The following is a 27,888-nucleotide window of genomic DNA, read 5'->3' as shown; positions in this document are numbered from 1 at the left end:
TCGATGGGCATTTAGGTTGCTTCCATGTCCTGGCTATTGTAAATAGTGCTGCAGTGAACATAGGGGTGTGTGTATCTTTTCAGATTATGGTTTTCTCCAGGTATATACCTAGGAGTGGGATTGCTGGGTCATATGGTAGCTCTATTTTTAGTTTTTTGAGGAACCTCCATACTGTTCTCCACAGTGGCTGCACCAGCTTACCTCTCTTGACCCCTGCATATGCTGTCTCTCCAGTAGGAGGTTAGGTTATGTGAGAGCAGATCTGACTGACACTTCTTTTGGAATTGGAGTCATGTTTCTCATATTAAGCCTTCTCATTATCATCTACAAATATTGTTGTGATTTAGTATATTTTTTACACTCTGGACTAGGGTAATGAAATCTCAAACACCAAGGTGGGTGATCCTGCAGACTGTAATTTACTTCTCCCTAATGTTTATGTCCCTTGCCTGCAACTGGGGCAGGGAAGGACTCAAATTAAGGGCAGCATCCTTGAAACGTGTTGGAGAATTCTCTGCTCTCGTGAGAACCGGGTGATACTGAAATACCTTCTTCCATTTCAGCCCAGCGCAAACATACCTTAGACTACGCCCCGCAGCCCCTGGATGTGTTCCTGGGCCCACTGAGGGCAGTTTCAACATGGACGACACTGCCCATGGCTTATTCTTTTCATAAGCCCTCCCCTCCGTACTTGTATATCTGTGGACGATGTCTCTCTCTCTTCCTCTGGGCTTAATTCTTCCCAGCACAAGAGATAAGACCTTCAGCACTTAGAAGTGCATTATATGTTTTATGCTTCTTAGGCCTGCCTTTTAAAGCTGTAATCTTCAGCGTCATTTGGATAACGGAATGTAAGATCTAGGAAATTTTATTCGAGTAGGTTTCCCCAAGGACCTAAGTGATGTCTTATCTCGGCAGTTATATCCAAAAAACCCTATTTTTGTTTGACATATTATTCTTGTCAATGTCCTGGGAAAGATACTGAGAATATGATCTTAGACCTAATTGATATGCTGCAGATAAAACTTGAGACTTGCCAGCTTATGGGATACGGAGTGGGGAGAGAACAACTGCTCTCCCTTCTCAAGCCCACTCCTCACCCCCGACTCACCACTGCAGTGCTTTACTGTGCTGGAAGCACAACCTTATTATTATTATTTTTTTAAAGATTGTTTTTTTGATGTGAACTATTTTTTAAAAGTCTTTATTGAATTTGTAACAATATTGCTTCTGTTTTATGTTTTTGGGTTTTTTGGCCATGAGGCATGTGGGATCTTAGCTCCCCAACCAGGGATCGAACCCACACCCCCTGCATTGGAAGGCGAAGTCTTAACCACTGGACCACCAGGGAAGTCCCAGCACAACCTTATTATAAATAACCAGACTATTGGATTGTTGCCAAAGAATTCGATTTTCAACTCTTTTCTAAAAAATTAACATTAGATAGAATTGATACTGTTCTTTCTTTTTATATATGCCCAACATTTTCTGAAGGAGAAATTGAAAAATACATAATTCACTGATGTCATGGAAAGAATTGAAAAGTTATTTACAAATTACCTCAAAAACTGCCAGGAGGAAGTTTATTCTCCTTTTGAATGAACAAGTAATTCACTTTCTACAGAAACGGGTGGGAAAAAAAAAAAAAAAGGAACTGGTGGGAACATATAGTGGCACTCCTGCTTTGGAAAGCAAGGTGAGATCTTGCAAAGCTGAAAATGCACCTGGCCAGCAATTCCACTCGTAGGGACATCGAGAAACCCTGGCGGGTGTGAGCTGGGAGACACATGCAAGAACGTTCAAAACGACATTGTTCATAACAGCCCCAAACTGGAAGCAACTTGACTATCTATCAACAAGGGACTAGAGATATCATTATCATTATCATTATTATTACTATTAGTACTAATATTATTCTTATATCATTGGATCAGCAAAAGTTAATCTTAATGACTAAGCAAGTTGCAGAGGACTACATTTGGTATAATACCACTTATATAAATTCTCCATATATCCAGAACTTAAAAATATATTGCTTAGAGATACATATATGTAGTAAAAAAATAACCAAAATCAGAGTCATAAACAAAACAATTCACAGTAGCAGTTACCCTTGTAACAGAGGAAGAGGGCTGTGATTGTGGAGGGGCACAGGGTCACTTCAGAGGCATCAGACCTGTCTCATTTGTTCAGCTGATGGTGGGTCCAGGGGCGTTTGTTTTATCATTCATGATGTATTATGTAAAATATAAAACAGGTTGTTAATTTATCTCCAGTAATCCTAAGAATATTATTTCAAAATGTGCATCAACAGATGAATGGATAAAGAAGATGTGGCACATATATACAATGGAATATTACTCAGCCATAAAAAGGAACAAAATTGAGTTATTCATAATGAGGTGGATGGACCTAGAGCCTGTCATACAGAGTGAAGTAAGTCAGAAAGAGAAAAACAAATACCGTATGCTAACACATATATATGGAATCTAAAAAAATGGTACTGATGAACCTAGTGGCAGGACAGGAATAAAGACGCAGATGTAGAGAAGAGACTTGAAGACACGGAGGTGAAGGGGAAGCTGGGACGAAGTGAGAGAGTGGCAAGGACATATATACACTACCAAGCGTAAAATAGATAGCTAGTGGGAAGCAGCCGCATAGCACAGGGAGATCAGCTCGGTGCTTTGTGACCACCTAGAGGGGTGGGATAGGGAGGGTGGGAGGGAGACGCAAGAGGGAGAGGATATGGGGATATATGTATACGTATAGCTGATTCACTTCGTTGTACAGCAGAAACTAACACAACATTGTAAAGCAATTATACTCTAATAAAGATATATTTTTAAAAAGTACCATACGTCTTTATTTTTCTTCTTGGCAACGTATTTGGAGAAGATAAATACCTGGTCGAGGTACAGCGTTAAATGAGAGGGCTTTCTATCTCCAGAGCTCCCTGTATTCCACAATGCACAGTCCTCTGAATTTCTCATATCAGGAAACCTCTGAAATTAGAATGCAAGCGGAGAGGTTAATATTGGGGATTTTCTATATTAAGAAAACTGAGAAATGGAAAACCATTTTATGGGGCACTTTACAACTAAAATGGGGCTCAAGCATCATCTGGTCAATGACAACCCAAGAGAGACCGTACGTCTTTCCTGAGGACCACAGCCAAGGATGCACCGTCTCTAGTGGCACGAAGTCAACTAAAAGCAAAATAGCTGAGACTCTTGAATACACAAAAACAGACTCAATGTCTTTTAATCATATTGTCTTCATTTTTTTTTTCTGTTTCATAGTTTTGTCTGCTTGAATGGGGGTGGGATCTGAAAAATATGAGTGTTGAACAATTCTTTTCTTCAGGTATTTCTATAACAAAGTAAAATTTACAGATTAACCCGATCACACTAACAGGCCTTAAATATCCTGTTTATCCTAGGTTTTGAGACAATGGGTCTTTCATAATTTTCTAGAGGTATGTGGAAATCGTCAAGAGTGATGCCGGACTGTTAAGGAGGAATGTTTTTTCTTAGACAGATAAGGATCAAGTTCATATTTGTGGTGCCAGAAATAAGATGAAATTTCACTTCAGAGCCTGAGCTATGTTGATCTACCTATTCTCATTACATAGAGCCGTTCACAGATGTCAGGGCCCGCACGCTGACCTGCGACAATCACTTTCCTGCCGGCTTAAAAATGCGATGGTTCCTCAGCCGTGCTCAAGGACAAGCAACAGTTCCTCGGGCGACCTGGCCACACGAACAACAGCACCAATGTACCTGCTGGCACAGGCTGTATATTTTTCATTGGAAGTAAGGCAATTATAAGGCTTCTTTTATAAAGTCAGTAAATGGTATTTGACCTAAGGTGAAAACCCTATATTTAATTGGAGTCTGGAAACTCTTCATTTTTTTTCCCTTTGCCCTTCTTATATTTATTTTTTCAGAGAGTTCATGGCAAAACTGTTGTATTCCAAGCAACGAAAACACACTTTTCCATTGCCTTCCTTCTTTTCTTGCTATTCACTTTGGTAATAATTATTCCAACTTTTGAAAAGTACCATGTTTGGTCCTTGGCCAATGCTGACATTTACTTGGGGAAATAAAATTGTTCAGCATATGCCTCCACTTTAATGTTCATTTTGTTAAAACTTTTGCCATGAAGACAATTTTCCTAAGACAAGCCTTCATACCAACATCATTGAGATCATGTACATTAATTTCTCCAAATTCAAAAGGAGAAACTGGACTTTCAGATAAAGGCTTTCATAGTAAGTCAGTATTCTGTCTGTGTAATAAGATAGAAGTTCTTGGGTTGCATGCCATTCAGCAATCTTGCTAAACAGATCTGAAACCTGAAGCCCAGGGCAGGTATGAACTTCGGCAAGACTTTGGCAAAGAGAGACCACACCTGTTCCAGCTTCTAGTAAAATAAATCATGGCTGTAGAAAGACCTGACCATTTGCAGAAGAGAACACCCTTCAGGGCATTTTCTGTTATTCAAACTGAAAATCATAACACCAGCTCCCCTCTGCATTTCTTCTCTCCTATACAAGTAGTTTTTTGTTGTTATGAAAGCTGCTCCTTAAATATGACACATAATGATGATAGCAATCCCCCATTTCTTATTGTCTTAGCAGTGTCAACTAAAATCCTTTAAAATATTCAAAGTGCTTAGATGTTCTGAGACCAAATGTCTTATAAATGTAAAGTACTATATTGTCATTTGGGGTCCAGACTTCACCAATTTAAGTCTGCCACTCAACTTTTCAGTGTTTAAGGTGACAAACTGGAGAATGCAACAACAGAATGAGAAATAGACATATATTTTTATTTTAGGAATGCCACTTATTGTATTTGATAGTGATCTCCAGTGGGGTTATTATGGCTTGTTTTCCCCATCTCTTTATGAGAGATGGTGATAGAGGCCAGAAATAATTCATGAACCATAGAACAGTTAATTTCCCTCAAACCCTTTTTAGGCTAAAACATTAAACAGGATCATTCTCAAAATAAACCACATTTTCCCATTCCAAGGAGCAATTTCATTAAAAAAAAAAAAGACCTAATCGTTAGCACAAACCAATCTATCACAGTAACCATTCAGGAGCTATGCCTCAAACACGTCAAAGTTAATAAAGGCATATTATAAAATGACATTGTAAAAAAAAAATTGCCCGGCTCTTTCATTATATTCATGACAGAGCATTTACATGATTGCTGTACGAGTCACTCTCTTTAACATTTCTGCTACTGTAGCTGGTACATTAAAAAATCTATATAAATGTAATTCTACTACATCACATACCTAGGTCCTAAATCACACAAAAATGAATGTCAGATGCTAACACGATTAATATGAAAAACCTAGAAAGTAAATATAGTATGTTTAATTAAAGACAAAAGTCATTTGTACCACAGACAGTGATTAATAGGTGTAAGTGAAAGAGAATCTATGAACAAGGCAAACTAATATTTTGAAAGTCTCCTCATCACATTTTTTGCTTGTACCCTTTTCTACCCCTCATTCTATTGCACAGCCTGTCCTATTGCACTAAATAGGAAGCTTAATGTTCAACATATTCTAGGTATTTTTGTATTTGCTATAGTTCATTACTTCTTAGGTCTTAATAATTGCAGTAAACCAGTATAAACTTTACCCCAAAGATGAAAAGCGTTCTAGTTGAGTTATTTAAGCATTGTGGCTGATTTTGAAACAGAAATTTCTTTAGATTCATTGCCTAAGAGAATGTCCTTGCCCTCTTGATGTCGCCTTATAATGCTTACTTCAAGTGCTCAGTCACGGGACCTTTACTGTTAGTATAAATTCTCTTCCTTTAAAACAAGTCGGCTCATCTCCAAATCTGCAGCTCTTTGTAGAGCACATTTGAAAGGTTACGTGAAAGTCAGAATGTCTATATATTCATTGGCAAAGTGACAATAACCCATTACAATTTCTGCAGCACTTTCATTTTCTATAAGGAATTTAGTGTGATTTCGTTTGTCTGTCTTTTTAGTTTGTTTTATAAGAGTCATTCAAAGAAAAAAATTTACACAGAATTACAAATTCTCAAAGCTTCCTAAGAACATTGGATCTTTGTATATTTTCTACCCGTCATAAATAAAATTACTGCCTTCCTCTTAGGAGTTACTGTACTGAGTAACCCAGATTATTGGCCCCATTTAAACCCCAGGCACTTCTGTTATACTTCTTGGTAACCTAAGTTTTTAGGGAGATGATTGAAGACATATGAATCTGCTTTTGCCTGTATTTACCTAAAAGGTACTCTAAACTCTCTTTTTTTAAAAAAGAATTAAATAAACAAGCATTATGATGGCAGTGGTGGGCAGTGAGAAAGAGAGTCCTGGCCCCTGACCTCAGTTTATACTGACTATCAGGGAAAATAAAGAATTTAACTAGTAATTTGCAGTAAGATGCAATTGTTTTAATAGTGAAAGTGCCAAGTACTTTAGCATGACATACGAAGTTCCAAATGTGTGGAAAGGTCTAGTAAAGGAATGACTTTTTTTAGGTATAATCTGAAGAAAGACTGTTGAGTGGAAGGTAGCCAGGCAAAGAGGGGAAGGAGGAAGGAAAAGAGAGTTATGGACGCAGAGAAGACAGACCAGAGAGAGCCCGGCAAGTCTCTGCGTGCCTGGAGAGTAACCCAAGAAGTGAGAAGCTTCAGTGGAAGGCGTTGTAAACAGAGTACAGGTAACAGGAAGCCACAGGGTAAAGGTGAAGTGATCTATAGATCTAGAGCTATACATCTCGGGTCACTCTGGCTGCTGCAGAGACCAAACAGTTGAATGACCAAACATTTGGTTCATTCACCCTTGTCAGGATGAGATTTTGAGTACCTACCTTCAATTCATTTCAATATACTTAGTTTTTTTGTAAATTAGATAGCTGTACTTGACTGGCCAATATCTCAAGATCCAGTGTGCATTTAGGCGAAAAGTTCATTACTAATAACTAACAGATAGGGACTTCCCTGCCGGCCCAGTGGTTCAGACGCCGTGATTCCACAGCAGGGGGCGCGGGTTTGATCCCTGGTTGGGGAACTAAGATCACGCATGCTGTGTGGCCAAAAAAAGAAAAAAAAAAAGAGTAATAACAATAGAATGAATACCAGTGTATCCACCGCCAGCTTAAGAAACAAATGCTAACTTAAGAAAAAGTAATAACTAACAGATAATTTCAAATTCTCTCTGATTTCCTGTCAAATTTGATTAGATTGCATTGTTGTGATGTGATAATGCAGGTAAGAAAAAGCTAAATTTAGAACTTTATGCTCTGATATTTTCTTCTTCTGAGTAGATGATCAAAATGCACATTTTTCAAAGCTCTGTGCCTAATCCAACAGTATCAGAGTTCCCAGAAGTGATGTAAACGCAGATTTCTGTATCCTACTTTAGTTTTATTGATACAGAAACTTTTAGGATATTGGACAAGAAGCTGAATTTTAAACAAATGTCCCAGGTGAGCCTGATGCTTTCAGTTTGGAAGTCATTGATCTACACAGAACTTGGCATTAAACTTCCGCTGCAGAGCCAGTGTGGACCCGCAGAGACTTGGAAGGCTGCCGATCTATGATGTGCCTTCCGGGACAGGAGTTGCTCTGTCAAGTTCTCAACTCGTTGTTTTGCCTGAGGCTTCTCTTGTTCCCAACTCCTTCTACCTCGAACTCTAGAGAACCTGGGGTTTGTCTTCTTTAGTCTTTCAATAGCCAACTAACTTTCAAAAAGGGCAATTCTTAGGATTTAGCTATTATTACTAATACTTTGATGATACGTGTCATTGCGTAGAATTTTGCATGAAGCATGAGTCCTTTACTAACCACCCCTAGACGTGTCATCAGTGAAAATGAAATACCAACAGGACCGTTTCACAGAGCATGTCTGGTGCAGCTGCAACTCTGACAATTGCAATGAAAAACTGTGAATATCCACATATATTTATATTTACATACATTTTCTCCTTGATAAAGGAGATTTCATTTTTGTCTATCCTTCTTTGGTTTGAGGCTGCTAAATTACTCCAGTGATAAAATAGGCACTTTTTTGTTGTTTCTTCTTTGTTTTTATTTTATTTATTTATTTATTTTTAATTTAACTATAGTTGATTTACAATATTGTGTTGGTCTCAGGTATACAGTTGCAGATTCTTTTCCATTATAGGTTATTATAAGGTATTGAATATAGTTCCCGGTGTAGATCCTTATTGTTTATATTTTATATATACTAGCGTGTATCTGTTAATCCCATACTCCTAGTTTATCCCATCCCCCTTTACATCTTTTGGTAGTCATAAGTTTGTTTTCTATTTCTGTGTGTATACTTCTGTTTTGTAAATAAGTTCATTTGTATCATTCTTTTAGATTCTACATATAAGTGATATCATACAATATTTGTCTTTCTCTGACTTACTTCACTTAGTATGATAATCTCTAGGTCCATCCATGTTGCTGCAAATGGCATTATTTCATTGCTTTCACATTTGAAAATACAATAAAATTAAAGTAAACTTTAACTTTCCCTGGACATTTGGACTTTACAGAGACTAACTTAAGTAATAAATTCATCTGCACTCTCATGTGTTACTTACTTCATATTTAGAGAGTTTAAGACAGTAAACCCTGTGCAAAATGGAAGGATTTCTGAAGGAGGTGAGAAGAGCTTAGTCGTATTTGAAAGTGTCGTGTGCAGCTCCACTTCACTTAATTTCCTTTGGAGAACAGTTTGAATTGTTTTGGAATTAATCATGAACTATTTAGTTGCAAATGCTCAAAACACAAGCCCACTGGAGTCCTTTGAAAATTCAGGTCTAAATCTCCAAAGCCTTTACCTCAATTTTGCCCAGAGAATAATATCTGAAAACATGAATACCGTTTTCTCAGGCCGGCCTCTCGACCCATTCTTGATGGGATTAAGGGGGTCGCAGTCAAAGCAGGGATTTCAGAGTAACTGCCGCCTGGGTTTGACCCTCTCAGTAGCACTTACTGCCTGTGAAACTTGGTCCAAGTTAACGCATTTCGTTCTCTGGGCCTCATGGTCGCAACTTGTCAGGTGGCTGCTGTGATGACCATATTCTAGTTGTACTTTCCGTAGGATCAGCGTCACCTGGTCACCTCAGCACCAGCATCGGCAGATCTAAATGGTCCAGGGAGGAGGAAGGGGTGGCGGGGAGGGGTGCCCTCTCCCAGAAGGCTCCCTGCAGAAGGAGCCCTGGGTCGTGGGCAGAGCCAGCCCGGGCAGCGCTAGAGGCAGACAAGGCGTGCTATCTGTCCTGAGGGCGGAGGGAAGGAGAGACAGGGAGAAGGGAGCATGTGGGGCGTGCACACGACATCCATGAGTCACTGTAGGGTTTCACTTTTTTTTTTTATTGGAGGAATAGCATTGATTTACAATGTTGTGTTAATTTCTGCTGTACAACAAAGTCAATCAGTTACACATATACATATATCCTCTCTTTTTCACATTCCGTTCCCATATAGGTCATTACAGAGTATTGAGTGGAGTTCCCTGTGCTCTATAGCAGGTCCTTATTAGTTCTCTATTTTATATACAGCAGTGTGTATATGTCCATCCCAATCTCCCAATTTATCCCTCCCTTCCTCCCCCCCCCCGACCCAGGTAACCATAAGTTTGTTTTCTACATCTGTGACTCTACTTCTGTTTTGTAGGGGGTTTTGAGGCAAGATTTCAGGTTGAGCCATCAGTCAAATTCTGGCACCAAATGGTTTAATACGGGATGTCTTATTCCGGAGACTCTAGGGTCTGAGCTGTTTCTACAGAATGTTAGTGTAGCCTTTTCTGCTGTGGGCTCGTGACAGTCCTCAGCCAAGTTCACTTGTGAGATCAGTCCCTCTGCTTCCCCGTGTACCCACGCCTGTGCTCATTCTTCCTTCCGTGCATCCGAGTTCAAAGGAAAGAAAAAATATTTCTTTCCAGTAGTCCTCTTACCTCCTTTCTGAAATCTTCAATTAGTCCTTCTCTATAGGCTTATTCCACTCAGCTTATTCTTACTCAGCTGTGCTTGTGCCTTTCCAGTTTTTAAAAACAAAAAGTTCCCTTCTCTCTGTCTTTGCGGACAGTGCCCCCTCTGTTTCTTCCCTTTCTCAAATGTGCAGCAACAAGAGTTCTAGAACCAACAGGCAGGCGTCTGGCCACCCCCGCTTGGCCTCCTGGGTCGCCTGCATCCTGGCTCCCCCGCCCCACCTGTGAGCACCACTTCCTACCTGTGGAGCCGAGGTTTCCTCCTCAGTGCTCATCCTGCCCGACTTCTGCACAACTTCTCACCCCGCTGGCTGTCTTTTGTTGAAGTCTCCTCTTCCCTGGATTTTGGGGTTAACACACTGGTGAATCCCTTCCATTTCTCTGTCTGTTTTTCTCTCCTTGTCTCTCCCTCTTTTTTTTTTTTTTTTTAATAAATTTATTTGTTTATTTTTGGCTACATTGAGTCTTTGTTGCTGTGCGTAGGCTTTCTCTAGTTGCAGCGAGCGGGGGCTACTCTTTGTTGCGGTGCGCGGGCTTCTCATTGCAGTGGCTTCTCTTGTTGTGGAGCACGGGCTCTAGGTGCACGGGCTTCAGTAGTTGTGGCACACGGGCTCAGTAGTTGTGGCACGTGGGCTTCAGTAGTTGTGGCACATGGGCTTCAGTAGTTGTGGCGCACGGGCTCAGTAGTTGTGGTGCACGGGCTTAGTTGCTCCACGGCACGTGGGATCTTCCCAGACCAGGGCTCAAACCCGTGTCCCCTGCATTGGCAGGCGGATTCTTAACCACTGCATCACCAGGGAAGTCCCATCTCTCTCGTTTTTTAAATTGAAGTATAATTGGTTTACAATGTTTCAAGTGTACAGCAAAGTGATTCAAAAATGTATACATATATATATTCTTTTTCAGATTCTCTTCCGTTATAGGTTATTCGAAGATATTGAGTAGAGTTCCTTGTGCTATACAGTAGGTCCTTGTTGGTTCTCTATTTTATATATAGTAGTGTGTATATGTTAATCCCAATCTCCCAATTTATCCCTCCCCCCTTTCCCCTTTGGTAACTGTAAGTTTGTTTTCTATGTCTGTGAGTCTGCTTCTGTTTTGTAAATAAGTTCATGTGTATCATTTAATAGATCCCACATACAAGTGCTATCATGTGGCATTTGTCTTTCTCTGTCTGACTTTCTTCACTGAGTATGATCATCTCTAGGTCCATCCATGTTGCTGCAAATGGCATTACTTCATCCTTTTCTATGCCTGAGTAATAGTCTCTCTGTCTCTTGCTCTGACTTCTCTGCCTTGCTAGGCTTCCCTTTTCTGGTGCCCCATCTTCTGTCCTCAAAACCTGCTTTTCTATTACTGTCCTGGGTCCCTCCCTCCACCCCGAAGCCCCTTGTCCATTCCCCAACTACACCCCCCAGCTTTTGTCCCCCAGTCTGCTTTGCCTTTCCTCCTCCACCTCCTGGGCCAACTTACGCCCCTTTATAGCCTCCAACAATCCCGAGAGCAGCGCAAGAGTTCACCTTTCACCCTCTGCCTTGAATCATGTTTTCCCCCTGCCTGAAATGTCCATCCTTTGCCTATTTGCTGGGCGAACTCTTATTTACACTTTACAGGAAACTTCTTGGTTTTTTTAGTAGCAGGGACTTTTCCCTGATATTAAAGAAAGAAACGCAGTACCTCGGTTCCCTGTGCTTCCACATCTTCTTTCTTTCACAGCTAGTGTAGCCCTCATTATATTGTAGTTTGCTTGATTATACGAGTGCATTTTCTTAGGCTGCTGTTTTATTTCCTTATGATAAGGGCTGTGTTGTATTTATCTTTTATCCCTTGGAACTGGAATAGTGCCTCACATATGGTGACTTTATCAATGCCTCTCTATTGTATGTGTGCTGAAAAAAGGACAAGCATGAGGTTTTACATATTATGACTCCCAGTGACAGGAGAAATAATACAAATGAAATTTGTGTTAGTAATCATAATACAAATGAAATGTGTGTTAGCCTACTTTTGATGGATTTAATTCAACAAATATTTACTATGCATTAACATTTAATTAATAACTTGTCACTTATATTAACTTTAAAAGTAGAAATTTGAAGAAGAAAAATGAGATTTGCTTCAGGAGAGATGAATACATTGCAAGAATTTAGATAAGATTTATAGGCTATTTTTATATTTCAAAGTCCATTAATTTACACATTTTATTAGATTTTAGATTAAACTTAGCTCATTTGACTTCTAATATGACACTTCAATAATAAGTATCTTGATATCATAATCACTTATACTTTCATAAGTCTCTTGTCTTTCAACACAGGACAACAAAAGCTGTTTTCTGTATGTTTGTTTTATATATATATGTGTGTGGGTGTGTATATAGTAAATTTTTCCACCATTCACTCATTCCCCCAAATGTCATCTGGTGTACATTCTCATTCCTGAAATTACTGAAATTGCTTTTCTTTGAATTAAATAAAATATATACAAACAGTCTACACATCATAAGAGTATAGCCTGATGACAAGTGATGAAATAAATGTACCTATGTAACCTGCACTTAGGTTAGGAAACAGGACATTGCCAGCCCCATATAACCTCTCTTAACCCTTCTTAACTGCTAGCTAATGTCTTTCTGTTCCCTAAAGGCAACCACCATCATCACACCTGGTACCACAGGTTAGTTTGGAAATGTACATAATTCAAGCCTCACAGAGTGGAAGCATAGAGGTGCCCTGTGTAAATGCCCCTCCAGAAAGGACCCCTTGTTGGGTGCCAGCAGTGTGGTTACTGAGAGCCTCTTGCTGCAAACTTCTGCAGGGTCTGCCTCAATTTTTGAGCCAAGGTCACACTATTTTTGGCAATACCCAGCCAATAACGAAGTCATGTGGTAGGAGCTTCAGGACAAGCTCGTTTCCTCTCCCCTGTGTTACCCCCAGTAAAACTTCTGCTTTAACACAGAATCTATCTTTTGCCTTTCTTATTTTGTTCAATATCATATTACTCTCCCGATAGTGAACATTTGGGTTATTTTTTCCTTTGGACTATTATGAATAGAGATGTTATGAACATATGTGCAAGGTTTTGAGGACCTAAGTTTTCAGTTCTTCAGGCAAGTTTACATTTGTGAATGGAATTGTCAGGTTTTACAGATCTCCAACCAGCAATGTATGAGGGTTACAGTTGCTTCTTATTCTTACCAATATTGTGTCAGTCTTTTAAATTTTATTTCTAGATGGTATGAAGGAATGTCTTATTTTCCTACAGACCAGAAATGTTAACCTTTTGTTAATCTTTGTCAAATATATGTTTTTGTTAATATTTCACCAGACTATCTTGCCTATTAATTTTCTAATGATATTTTTAATGTGCAGAAGTTTAAACTTCGATGAGGTCCAATTTATTGAATTTTTCTTTTATTGTTAACTTTTTTGTGTGTTCTGTCTAAGAAATCTGTGTCAAGCCAAGGTAATGAAGATATCCTCCTAGGTTTTATTCTAGAAGCTTTATAGCTTTAGCTATTAGGTTGAGGCATAGTATTTATCTCAAATTAATATTGTGTGTATGGAATAAGGTAGGAATCAAATATCTTTTGATAAAAGTATTTTTTGTGGTTTTCTGAGCTTCACCTTGAAGTATAGAGTAAAAGTCATCCCTAATTTTATGTAGGGGTAAAATTGAGTTGAGAGGAGGAGAAAGCATTAAACAGATTAATTCTCGTTAATATTCATGTGTCTCCAAAGAGGGAGAAACACACAGATGTCCTGTCATACTCGCATATATACACACATATTGAAAAAGGGAAAATAAGATAATCGGTACCAGACCTCCAGTGAGCCGACCGGAGAACTGAGTGTGAGGCTTAGAACTGAAGGGGACTCGGGAAGGACAAGGAGAAGAGATACAGATGACGCTGGTTCAGTCAGGGGTAAAACACACCATGAGAAAAGGCAGGGAGAAAGGACTTGACAATATATATAACTCTTTAAGATACAGGATTGCGTTTCAGCATCTTCTTTATCTTCAAGCTAAAAGTATAGTATCAGGCTTCCAAGTGAGTCAGGTATCCCCAGTTTGGGACTCAGAGATACAGAGCTATTTAAAAGAGGAGGGGTCATTTTGATTCAAAGATTAATATAAAATCAGGGCCTCCATCTTGGAGCTCTGCTTTTAGGAATTTCTACCTTTTCACATAAGTGTAGTTAATTTATTTTCAGATTAGCGCAGTTAAAAAGACTTAAGGGCTATCCTCTCACCTTTCTACTCAAGAATTCCCCTTTAGAGATCAAAGAAAGAATAATGCATTTCCTGTCTTTGATGAAGTACATGCTGTTGCTTGGTCATCACAGAGACAATGAACATTAGATCAAAATAATTGGGAGCAAATCCCTCTGGACGACCGCCATGTCCAACCTGATGTGCCCTGGCATTGATGAGAGAGAGAAAAAGAGAGAGAGAGACAGACAGAGGGAGAAATTGAGTCAATACTTGTGTGAACTCTTGCCCTGATAAATCATGGTCCCTAAAATTTCTATATATTTAGATCTATCTTTTAAATAAACAATGAATGAGGATTTTGAAGCAAAAATTTGCAAAATTAGTTTTCATATTTTGCAGGTATAGAATGAAAATATTTCAAATCTTGAAAAGAAATCATACATACAATTTTTTCCCCGAATGGAAAAGGATATTATATGATCATGCTATAGGAATTTCTAAGGTGCATTATCTTTATGCACCTTAGAAATTAAATCAATAACTCAGTTCTTTTTGATAACATATTTTCCAACAGTGCAAAGTAAAAGTATGATGTAATGGTAAAGTTGTAATACAGCAGTGAAGTATGTGAATTCTGGGCTTCAAACACTTTTTTTTAGCTTCTGTAACAAAGCTGGAAAAAAAACAAGTTAAAAAAATAAAACCTGCTGAGGTGATTGGACTAGTTTGTTAGGAACCTTTCTTATTGAATTTAATTTTCTTCAAAGTCAATTTTTTTTTTGGAGCTCTGGGCTTCAGAGACCAGAAAGAAAGAGCTAGAACATAGTACTGGAGGCAAAACAATGATGTTTATCTATTAAAGCAAGTTTTTTGTTTTTTTTTTAATTTGAAGGAAACACACTTTATAGTTTTCTACATACAGGAAACTCATTTTGTAGTTTGCTATTTTTTTCATCTTTTTTGTGCAAGGAAATCAAAATTTTAAAAACCCACTAATTCTCTACTTTAAATACGTAAAATCATAAACTGAGAAGAAAAAGCCATTAGTGCAAATAAGGTGTACAGATGTAGGCGCAAGGAATTAGCAGGATGAGCATGATGAAGTGGGGTAACGAGAAAGCTGGAATCACAGGCTGCTGAGGGGAACGGAAGGGAAGGGCGGGTGGGCGTTGGCCCTGACCTCTTCAGACAGTCCCTGCCGCCGGGAAAAGGAGGGTTTACATCAGAGCTGAGAGTCAGGGTCAGTGGTCCTAAGAGAGTGTTCATGTAAAGAGTGTTCTGTAAATTGCAGATGCGAAAGTAAAATACTTTGTTAAAATCCAACTTCAGCTTAATATTGTGTAAAAGCTTCTGGCATCAATCACAAAGTTCTGGAGGCGAGATACATTCCTTAAGGTTTATTTTCTAGTTTATATCTTTACTCATATTTAAATGCAAGTATCACTGATATTTACCCCACCACTTTAGAGAATATGAAGCATGAACAAAGCACTACTCTTGCAACTATTCACGCTTGTGAAGCCTAGCGGGTCAGCAGGGAGCGCTGACACACAGAATTCCGTTCATCTGGAATTAGTTGCTCAAGTGACACGATCAGAGCTCGGAGGAAAAAGGGCCAGGCGTGCAGATCCAAACTTAAGTGTTGGCATGTCTGAAGAGGAATTTGTGATATATTTGGAGAAGTTAACAAAAGAGGCTTGAAATTCTTTGGATATAAGCAAGATAATTTATTGTCAATTCCATTTATTTGTTCAAATGTTTATTGAGTGTTCCGAAACGCTGGGGGTACAGCAGGGACAGCAGGGACAAACCCCTCTGCCCTCAGGAAGCCCCCTTCCACACCATAAATGGTGGGTTTAAACTGAATTCCAAACGCTAGAGAAGAGGGAGGTCGGGCAGAACTAGAGGAGCCAGGTAAGTTTTGGGGAGAGAAAAAATAAAAGGAGTCCAGTCCTTAAGAAGCTGAAAGAAAGTATTCTTTCTGAGGAATCTGGGATGCAGATCTTCAGTATCAAGCCTTTGCTATTATAAAACTGGTACAGGACTCCCCTGGTGGTGCAGTGGTTAAGAATCCGCCTGCCAATGCAGGGGACACGGGTTCAAGCCCTTGTCCGGGAAGATCCCACATGCCGCGGAGCAACTAAGCCCGTGCGCCACAACTACTGAGCCTGCGCTCTAGAGCCCGTGAGCCACAACTACTGATCCCGCGTGCCACAACTACTGAAGCCTGCGCGCCTAGAGCCCGTGCTCCGCAACGAGAGAAGCCAGCGCAATGAGAAGCCCGCGCACCGCAACTAGAGAAAGCCCATGTACAGCAACGAAGACCCAACACAGCCAAAAATAAATAAATGAAAATAAATAAATTTATTAAAAAAAAGTGGAATTTTGTATCAATTTCATATGATTAAAAAATACTAGAATTAATATCACTTTTAAAAACTTAGAATTAAAAGCATCAAATGTGACAGGGATACTAAATATTAATTTTTTTAATATAAAGAAACATTCCAAACATTAAGTCAAAAGATACATTTATAAGAAATTTAACGTTAAGTGTATATTATCAGTTAAATACAAATTAGCAAATGATATTAATTTGTCTCACTCGAAAATTAAAGGCTAACATTATAAAAACTGTAGATAATTTGTTGTTTTATTGAAATGTATCTTTAAAAGGCAGAGTATATCAGCAGTGTCATGGTTGAGTTTTTTGGTAAATTTCTCTAGCTTAGAAAAGTACTTAAAAATAGTGCTTTTTGACTTTATGGTGGTCAGAGGAATAAAGAGAATGTAGTTGTAAGGCAAGTCCAAATAGTTTATTCTGACTATTTATGCTTCAAATAATTTTATCTCTTTTTTTGATAACTTTTAAGAAGTGTTTTGTGAAGAGTCATCTCCCCTTGCTATCTTTTTATTGAATAGATTTTCTTCTAATGAAAGCATTACTGGTTTTCTTCATCTTTTCTTTAATCATGCATGAAAGAGGATTCTCGTGCACAATAAGTATATTAGTTTCAAGATATATTTGTATCCCTCTTGTTTGGAAGTCTTTGAAAAAAATTATTATTCTTTAATAATTATTCTTGTAATAAACACTTTGTTTTATCAACTATCATTTTCTTGTTTTAAAAATTTAGTTACAGAAAAATACTTTCTAAATTAGTTCACTTTTGCTCATTTCCAAATTTTAAGAGAGTTAACTCTGGAGAACGTCTCAAGATTAAAATGGTTCATACTTCTTTAAATGCCAAGTTTTCTGTATTCACACATAATATGGAAAATGGGAATACCAAAGAGTATTAACGTCATTACTACTAGCCTTGCAGAGATTTTGGAATTTGGTGCTCTAGGAAATAAAACATAACTGAAAAAAATGTCATTAAGGAAATTAGAAAACCCTTTTATGGAGTGTTTGAAGACAACTAACCCTGCAGTAGTGAGTTAGGTGAATTGGAAAGAAGAAAGGGAAACCAATCAGGAAACAAATCTGGCTGGGACTATGGGTGGTAATCTATGAAATATATGTAATACATATACATGAGTGTTTCAAGCATAACTTAGTTGGTTTGGGTGATATTGAAAGTATTAAAGGCTGCTGAGAATTCCTCTGGTAAGTGTGTAAGTATGTCCAGCAATCTTCTGATCTGTAATTATTATTAAATGATTTTAAGATTAAGTGGAAATGTAGAAAAACTCACCTGTCACAGGTTACTTTTTGTATATTATGGTTGTTCTGTTTTTGTAGTCAGTCTTTTAGTTAGTTGTCTGACAACAATAATTCTAAGTGCGCATGAAGATGATAGGTATGTAATGTAGTCTAGGTGGTTGATACTTTCCATGCCTGTGGTGCTCTGTAATTCACAAGGGGCGTCCACTCACTCATCAGCTTTCACTTACCACGTACATTCAGGTGCTATGATGTTGAGACTCGGTGCACAAGAGTTAATAAGTAGGCTGATCTGGTCCATCAAGAGACACAGATAAATACAAACATGCAACTGAATGTGTGTCTAATCATAAAAAGAGGTAAGGGTGAGAGAGGAAATGACAGCATCACAGAAGAGATACTCAGAGGGGCCTTCCTAGGAAGGGGCTTTGAGCTTAAATTGGGGATGGAGCCAGCATGGTGAGGAGCAGGGGTCGGCAGTGATGCGGGAGACGCGTTTAACGTAGCAGAAGGTGTTCACGACTCTGGCCTGTTCCTTATCTGTGCTGAGAGGAAAGCAAGCCTGCTGCCTGGAACAGGGGACGTTGAAGAGTTGAAGCAAACCAGACCATGCAGGTTGTTCAGGCCTCAGTCAAGGAGCTGGGACTTAGAAACTAGTAACATGTTTTCAGTAGAGGAGTGATATAATCCAGCTGTGATTTCCTTTCCTCTGGAAAGAATGGATGGGTAGATGAAAACATTAGCTGTGGGAAGACAGATGAGTAGGCTATTAAGGAGTTAACTTATAAAATATTTAAGACGACATTTTTAATAAAATTGCCACACATTGTTTACACATAAAAATTATGTTAAGAATTGAATTATGCCTAAAATGTCAGATTTTCAGATAATTTATTTTTATGTGCCGTAAGACATATAAAGCAAAGCTAGTAATTCAATTTTGATAATTTTAAGTATTTTTAAAAACGATTTTATTTTAATGTCTGAGGAATCTTTTGAGGAAGCTCATTATTTTGTTGTACCATCATTCCTTTGTATCATCAAAGCAGACACCCTGTACACATTTCTCATGTTTATGACTAGAGGTTAAAATATTGGATTGCTGAAGAAATTGATCTTCTGTGTGTAAATTGAATGTCTTGGGAGAGAATTTACTCTGGTGTGAAACACATTAATTACAGTATTTGGTAAATTTCACACATAAGAACCAGAGATGGAAGTTCAGGGCTTATCTCTGTGAATCGGGAGCTTGGGATTTTATATGTGCCTCCTGAATTTTCTCAGCCTTTGTCTGCCAAACACAGAACACCTGGAAAGGCTGGCAATTACCGCATTATGTTAATTGATATGGAAAAACTTAATATGCAGTCCCAAGTCTACTTTCAGGATTCATATTGTTTAGATCATGTATATAATCATATTAAGCAAGACACTGCTTCTAGCAGGTGGTCTTCAAAAGTTATTTTTCTTGTGCACGGCCTCATAGAATTTTGAAAATATATGTATTCCTTTGCACACTTTTATGTTGACCTCTAAAATTTATTATTGTATTTAAAAATACAAAGATATGCTTTCCACTGTATTCTAAATATTGAGATTTTTAATATAAATCTGTTAAAGCTCTTTTATAAATTTATCCCATGAAATCTAAGAATCATAATGATTTCATACTCACCAACATCTATTTTAAAAATACATGGCAAGCTCTTCCTTAACAGCTGTAAAATTTACATTGGTCCCTTTCTTTTGTTGAAGTGATATTTACATTCCACTTCCTTAATGGACTTTTGTTTTAATGTGATACATATTTTATGGTTGAAAGTATTTTATTACTCTGTCATAGTTCTCTGCAACAAAAATAATATACATATTTTGAAAATTTTGAATAATTTTTATAAGACTATGTAAAATTTTTGTGAGTGAATTATAGTTATTAGCACTACACACTTGATTTTTATTAAAAAATGAAAAGAAATATTATTGGAAATATCTCTAAATGAATTGATTGGAAGTGGTTTTATATTGCTTTGATTAAAGGAGACATTGCTAATAATAAACTATCAGGAAAAAATTAAGAAAACAATTCCTTTTACAATTGCAGTAAAAATAATAAAATACCTAAGAATAAATTCAACCAAGGAGATGAAAGACATGTACTCTGAAAACTAAAATATATTAAAGAAAAAAAATTGAAAAAGACACAAATAAATGAAAAGATATATTTCCTTGTTCGTGGATTTGAAGAATTAATATTGCTAAAATGCCAATACTACCAAAAGCAATATAGATTCAATGCAATCCCTATCAAATTCCAATGGCATTTTTCACAGAGGTAGAACAAAGAAACCTTAAAATTTGTATGGAACCATAGAATACCACAAATAGCCAACGCAATCTTGAGAAAGAACAAAGCTGGAAGCATCGCACTCTCTGATTTCAAACTATTTTACAAAGCTATAGTAATTAAAACAGTATGGTACTGTTGTAAAAACAGACACATAGATCAATGGAATAAAACAGAGTCCAGAAATGAACCTACACATACATGGTTAACTAATTTAAGAAAAAAGGGGTGAGAACATACACTGGGGAAAGGACACTCTCTTCAATAAATGTTATTGGGAAAATTGGACAGCCACATGCAAAAGAATAAAACTGGACAAATGTCTTACACAGTACACAAAAATTAACTCAAATTGGATTAAAGACTTGAGTGTAAGACATGAAACCACAATACTCCTTGAAGAAATTATAGGTGGTAAGCTCTTTGACACAGGTCTTAGTGATCTTTTTTTTTTTTTTGAATTTGACACCAATAGCAAAAGCAACACAAGCAAAAATAAACATCAAACTAAAAAGTTTCCACATAGCAAAGGAAAGCATTAACAAAATGGAAAGAAAATCTACTGAATGGGAGAAAACACTTTCAAATTGTATATCTGATAAGGGGTTAATATCCAAAATACATAAAGAACTCAACTGAAAAAAAAACTAAAAAATGGGCAGAATATCTGAATAGACATTTTTCCAAAGAAGACATACAGATGGCCAACAGGTGCATGAAAAGATGTTCTTCATCACTAATCATTAGGGAAATGCAAATCAAAACCACAATGAGATATCACCTTACACCTGTCAGAATGGCTATTATCAAAAAGACAAGAAATAACAGCCATGGGCAAGTATATGGAGAAAATGCAACACTTCTGCACCGTTGGTGGGAATGAAAATTGGTGCAGCCACTGTGGACAACAGTATAGAGGTTCCTTGAAAAGTTAAAAATAGAACTACCACACAATCCAGCAATTCTACCTCTGGGTATTTATTTGAAGAAAATGAAAACACTAACTTGAAAAGATATATGCACCTCCTTGTTTATTGCAGCATTAGTTATAATAGCCAAGATATGGAAAAAACTTGTGTCCCGCAATGAGTGAATGAATAAAGAAATTGTGATATATATATACACACAATGGAATATTATGCAGCCATAAAAAGAATGAAATCTCACTATTTGCAGCAACATTTGCTAAGTGAAATAAGTCAGACAGAGAAAACAAAAAATACTGTATCTTGTGCTTATATGTGGAATCTATAAACAAACAAACAAACAAATAAATACCAAGCTCATAGATACAGAGAACAGACTGCTGCTTGCCAGAGGTTGGGGGTTGGGTGGGAGAAATGGGTGAACTCTTTTTGGTTTTTTTTTTTGTAGTTTAAATAAATTAAAAAAAAAAAAACAGACTTTGTTGACACCAGTATTTCAGTTTTCTCTTTCTTTGATGACCTGGAAGTTTTTATACCTCTAGGGGTTGCAACATAATGGCAAATCAGCTTTCAAGCAGATCAGTTTCAGGAAAGTGAACCAAGCAAGCTGGGTGCTCTAATAGTGACCCCTTACACCCACCCTTTCCCTCCGGAAGCCTCCTGCCTGCAGAATTTCGTGCTCTCCAGCTATTGACTAAATGAACCATTTAATTTTCACATTCCCTCTTTACACTGTGGCTGTTAGTCACAGAGAAGTGATTTTCAAAGCTGTAATTCCTTTGATGCTACAGAGAAAAATTATACCTATTTTCAAATGCAGTGATTTTCACACTTCTGGTTCATTTTTTTAAGGTTTAAAATGGATTAATATCTTTCTCATGTGTGGGAGGAGAAAACACATTTTGCTTTAGTGAAAAACCTGAAAATCATTAAGTGGCCTGTAATTTTGCAGGCAGGATTATTTTGCTACTTTTTATACTTCCACTAGAATTTTTCATATCGTATAGAGCTGTGTATGCACAAGCTTCGGTTCCTGGCTCTCTGAACAATATTTTTATCCTCTACATTATTTTACTGGTCTGTAGCTCCCCTTAAACTCCATCTTTATTTTCCCACTGAGGTAACAATAATAATGATGTCTACTCACCTTGCAGAAATACTGTGAACTGTCATTGGTTTTTCTAAGTTCCTAAGACACTTTTAGTGCCTTGGGAAAAGATTATATTTAAACATGGCTTGTTTTTCCTATGTGTGTCATTTTCCAAAGTGCAATCTGATCAATATGCTTTTTGAATCAGATTTCCAATATGTTTTCTGAAATGTTAAGGAAAATTTGCACAGTGACCGTTAGAGGGGAAAACTGTGGAAAGCCCACTGGCCTTTATACGTGTACAGGTATAGGAACAGCTAAGGGTTATGAAGTGAGTGTTTAGAAGAAAAACTACAGACAGTTACATTGCACCTAATTTAGTGTACTGTGAATTTGACTGTAAAGTGTGCTTCTCTTTTTATATGGCTTTTGCTTTATCCTATTCCTCCCAATACCCTAATGTAAAAGTCTATTAATAAGCAGAAACAAATGTACAGAGTTTTTTTAACTTATCTGGCAATCATTCTCACTTCCTCTTGGGTTTGTTACTTTGATGGGTAGAATGGAATAGGTTTTATTAAATACAACATTTTTTTTAAAGAACAACTGTATTTGTAAATAGCCTGTGTGCATTCTTGCATATGGTAGTTCTTTGATATTTAAAGTGAACTCTTTCTTTAGGATATGTGTGCAGGATTGCAGGTTTATACGTAAGAAAAATGAGAATTTTCTATAGAGCTCCAACTAAAGTAGAAGGAAGGCAACACAGAGCTGAGAAGTGAAGCATAAGACTCTGCATTATTGTCAACACACTGTTCCAGTGTGTTCAAGGCAATCAGGATAATGTTAATTGCCATTTCTCTCTAACAACCTATTTGCATATAAATACAAGGAAAATGAAATCAAGTTGACAACATTAAACTCAAGCAAGACAAAGAGAGAGAAATAGCCTAGTAATAAACTTCTATTAAGGCAATATGGAAAAATGTCTACTGAGGATTTCCAGGCATTAAAGTCATTGCACAAATAAACTTGCAGATAAAAAGAATGAGACCATTAGTAATAACAGATGACAAGTTTTACACATTTTATTATTAGCTATTCAACGACTGCTTTTCACCTTCTTCATCTCGTTTTAACCAGCAGATGCATTTTGTTTCTGTCTCCACGGAGAAGGATAAATGTTTATGACCACGAGGGAGAATTTTCACTTTTGCTGTATTTTTACTCTAATCACGGCCAATGGCACCATAAACCTGCTGGGACAAATCCTGATATGAAGTCGTTGGTACCACACGCACTTGTTTTGCCACCAAGGAAAAAGTCACTAGCGCTAATCACAGCAAAACCTCGAGGTAATCTCTGAAGTTTCTGAGCTGGAGACGAAGAGACTGCAAATGTGTCAGGTCTGCTGTAATCCAGGCTTAATCATTCATGGTTCTTCCTTCCAGGCTCAGTGGTACCTTAATTTGGACAATAAATGATTAACCATCCTACTTACAGATGCAAAGAGAAATAATACTGGCCCAATAAAATTCAAAATGTTTAGAAATAATTCTTTCCTAGATTACAGAACATGAGAATTAGTTGAGTAATAAAAATAAGACCTACTTTCTAATTTACTAGCATGGCTTCTCAAATAAATTTGAGCAGTAAGTTTGATTTGTTTATGCCTGTATATAAACCCTAAATAGTTGTTTATCTCAGATCATGAAAGAGACCATCACAGATTATGAAACTATTGTTATGTGAAGAGTGGAAAATTTCCCACTCTTTCTGTTCATGAACAGCCATACCCAAGAAACTGATTTTATTATTATCTCTGTGATAACTTTTCAGACGTGTAGATTTACATTTTCTTGTCGTCTGAACAGCTCTAAGCTCAGAAATGATAAACATGCTCACCCGTTAGAAGGGATTTTTATTATTTATATGTTTGATCCACAATTGCTGCGGAGGTTTCTCTCAGAATATTACGTATTTTGTTGCATACTGAGAAAAGTGGGAATTGTGTAGGTCTTGTTTACCATTTTATGCTCTGTACATAGAACAGTGTCTGACACAGAAGTGCTTATTAATTGAAGATTGAAGGAAAGTACCATAAATATCATATTTCCATTAACCTTGGCTCGTGTTATATAGTTATCACTGTGGTTTATCTCAGATCATGAAACAAGTCACCGCACATTCTGTCACAGGGACCTTGTGCTTCTTTCTTCCAGGATAGCACTGGGAGTTAGCCCACAGGCTTTGGGTGATGTCAGCCCGGTTTGGAATCCTGGTGGTAGGTGTAGCTTTTGGCAAATTAACCTCTCTAAACTGTAATTTTCCTACCTTTACAGCACAGTAGTTGGAAGGATTAAGTGCTGAAATTCTTGCTAAAAGCCAAGCATTGTGTCTGTCACATTGCAAATTTATACTGGTGCCTGTTTTATTATAAATCTTACTTTATCCTCAGATTTCATTCTAATGGGAGTATGTCACATCATCACTAAGAAATAGCTAAGTTGTTTTTGGTGCTTGAGCTTCTTAATTCACAAGGGGTGAGCCAAGTCTCAGGAGATTTCCAAAGTAGATCTGCCATATTTAGCAATAAAAATAAAAGACACCAAGTTCATTTTGAATGTTAGATAAACAACAAATATTTTTTGGCATGAGTATCTTCTGTATTTTTATCTGAATATCGTATCCTAAAGGTTACTCAAACATAGGATATGATTCTTTAGTTGTCTCCAAGAAGACTTAGAAAAATGATGGGTCAGGATAAGAGAACTAAAATTAGGAGAGCAAAGTTTAGTTGTTAATTTAATCTAATATAGTCTTATATAAAGACAAGTGATGTTTTTATTTACCTATTAGGATATTAGTATATAACCACTACAATAATACATTGATTTGAAATAGCCAATATGTTATGAAATAGAACAACACTATATACCATAACTAAGGAAAATTGGAAAAATAGAAAAGAAATAAAGGTTATTGTAACAATGTGTTGATGGCCAAAGGGTAAACTTATTCTTTCAAATTACCATAGAAGATCTAAATATATATATATATATATATATATATATATATATATATATATATATGATCAAGACTTAAAGATTGTCTTCAAATATACAACGAGATAAAGACTTTCCCAGATAAACCCAAACAGAGAGTTCATCGGCTCTAGACCTGCCTTACAAGAAATGGTAAAGCGAGTCCTTCAAGATGAATGAAAAGATGATAAACAACAACATGAAATAACTCAATTAAAAAATGGACAAAGGACTTGAATAGACATTTCTCCAAAGACGACATCTAAATAAAATAACAGAATTATGAAAAGATGCTCAACATCACTAATCATCAGGGAAATGCAAATCAAAACCACAATGAGAAACCACCTCACACCTGTCAGGATGGCTATCATTAAAAAAACAAAATAAGCATTAGCAAGAAGTTGGAAAAGTTGGAATCCTTGTGCACCATTGGCTGCTAGTGAAAACCAATATCAAGTTCCTCAAAAAACGAAAAATACAATGACTGTACAATCCAGCAATCCCACTTTGGGTGTTTATCCAAAAGAATAGAAAACAGGACCTCAAAGAGATATTTTCACTTCTATGTTGATCAGAACATTATTCACTTAGTCATGAGGTAGAAACAACCTAAATGTCAGATGAATAAAGTAATGTGGTATACACAGACAAGGGAATAAAAGTCATCCTTAGAAGGAAATCCTATCATGTGATATAATGTGAATGCACCTTGAGGACATTAAGGAAAACAAACCTGTCACAGAAGGACACATACTCCTGATTCCACTTTAATGGTATATTTAAAGTAGTCAGACTCAGAAGTAGAAAGTGGAATGAGGGCCAGGGGGTTGGAGTTCAATGGGTATACAATATCAGTCAAGCAAAATGGATAAATTCTAGAGATCTTCTGTACACAGCACCTGTAGTTAACAACACTGTTCTGTACATTTAAAAATTTGTTAAGAGGGTAGACCTCATGTTATGTTTTTTATCATAAAAAAGACTTAAGAGCAGTATGTGAAAAGTTAGCTTCCTTCTGATATTTGGTTCTGACTTCCCTTTTCCGGGCAAGTAAATTATTCCCCATTAGGATTCAAGGTGGTTCACATATAATACTGGTTGATTGAGTCTCAATGCCATAAAGTGACTGTTTACTATTGGGTAATCAAGTACTTATAACTACAGTCCTTGTGACAACATAAGATGATTTGGCTGCTGCTCTAAACTCCAGGGTTGCGACTACTCTTAGTACGGAATTAACACAGCTATAAAAAATGACAGAGTTAAAGTCTTCCTATCATCTGAAGGCTGAAGTAAGTTCACGGTGAGCCAAACATCAGTTTGATGCTTATGGGCTTCATATTCTGGGCACATATGATAATAATGGATGTTCTTTATCTCCAGTATAACTTTAATCAGGCTTGCAGCTTGGTTGGTAGGAAGCAACACAAATAGATACTATTTTCTCTTTATTTTTAAACTGAAGTATAGTTGATTTACAAAGTTGTGTTAGTTTCAAGTGTACAGCATATATAAGTATATATATATGTGTGTATATAATATATATATATGTAGATTCAGTTATACATATCTATGTATTCTTTTTTAGATTCCTTTCTCGCTATTTAATCTAAATTGTCCCAATAGAACATTTAAGAACAATTAACCTTGTTTAGAGAATAATAAGACAGCATAAAAATGCATACCAGTTGTTTCAGATTTAACTTTGAAAATGAAAATCCTAATAACTCAGCAATTTAATGCTCTTTCCTAGGCAGATAGGAGACCAATATTTCCTCACATTCCAAAGAGTCTAAGGAGAATAATCTTACTAGTTGCAGTGACAAATAATCATCCTTGTCTTCAAGCATCACCTCTTGGATGAGAAGATGGCTATCTGTATGGCAAACAAAAACTGTTTTTGAAGAAAGAAAGGAGTACGAACATTGGTACTGTAATTTGGTTATAAAAATAAACCTTGTGTTTATCTACAGTTATTCTTAGAACCGACCCAGCAACCCATGAATAGGTTTTTCTTCTTGTAATCTTACAAGAGGAGAAGGACGCAGAAGGAAGGGGGGTAGAAGTGGGGTGACATCTTTTAATACAGAGCGTTGGAAAAGAGGCCAGTTACTTCGGTTAACAATTATCATGCAAAAGATTACATCTATTTTGAGTTGCATGGTGGAGCATTAATGAGGTGATGAGAAAAACAAAAACAACAAAATCAGACTACTAGGAAATTCTCAGCAATGGTGGAAAACAGCATCAAGTTAGAATAGGAGACTAGGTCTGAATTTTAGCTCTTCCTTCTACCTGCTGTGTGACCTTGGACATATTACTTAATTTTTCTAAATCTGAGTTGTTTTCATCCACAAAATGGGGTAATAATAGTACAGACTCATTGGATTCTTGTGATCATTAAATGAGATAATGCAGGCAAAGCACAGAGACTTAATAAATCTCGGCTCTTAAGATAACATGCCTATCATCTTAGGTCTCAAACTCAAAAAATGAAGATTAATATTAATAGTTACCCTTCTGGTGCACAGCCTAATTAGTAGCACCAATGAGATTATTTATGTATAAACTCTCTCTACGAGATTAGGTGCTATTACT

General features: G+C 37.0%; 1 long non-coding RNA gene across 1 annotated transcript; it reads right to left on the bottom strand.

The window, feature by feature from the left end:
• Positions 1–1,746: 1,746 nt before the first annotated feature.
• LOC309628371 lies at positions 1,747–9,630 on the bottom strand. The gene is made up of 4 exons (XR_014244461.1): positions 9,006–9,630; positions 2,907–3,005; positions 2,112–2,193; positions 1,747–1,776 (listed from the first exon to the last, which is right to left on the bottom strand). It is a non-coding gene; the product is annotated as an uncharacterized lncRNA (long non-coding RNA).
• Positions 9,631–27,888: the final 18,258 nt, after the last annotated feature.

The sequence above is a fragment of the Balaenoptera borealis genome, assembly GCF_965194805.1.
Source record: "Balaenoptera borealis genome assembly, chromosome: 4".
Classification (NCBI taxonomy): domain Eukaryota; kingdom Metazoa; phylum Chordata; class Mammalia; order Artiodactyla; family Balaenopteridae; genus Balaenoptera; species Balaenoptera borealis.
Note: the sequence above shows the minus strand (reverse complement) of the source record. Positions and strands in the feature narration are given on the sequence as shown.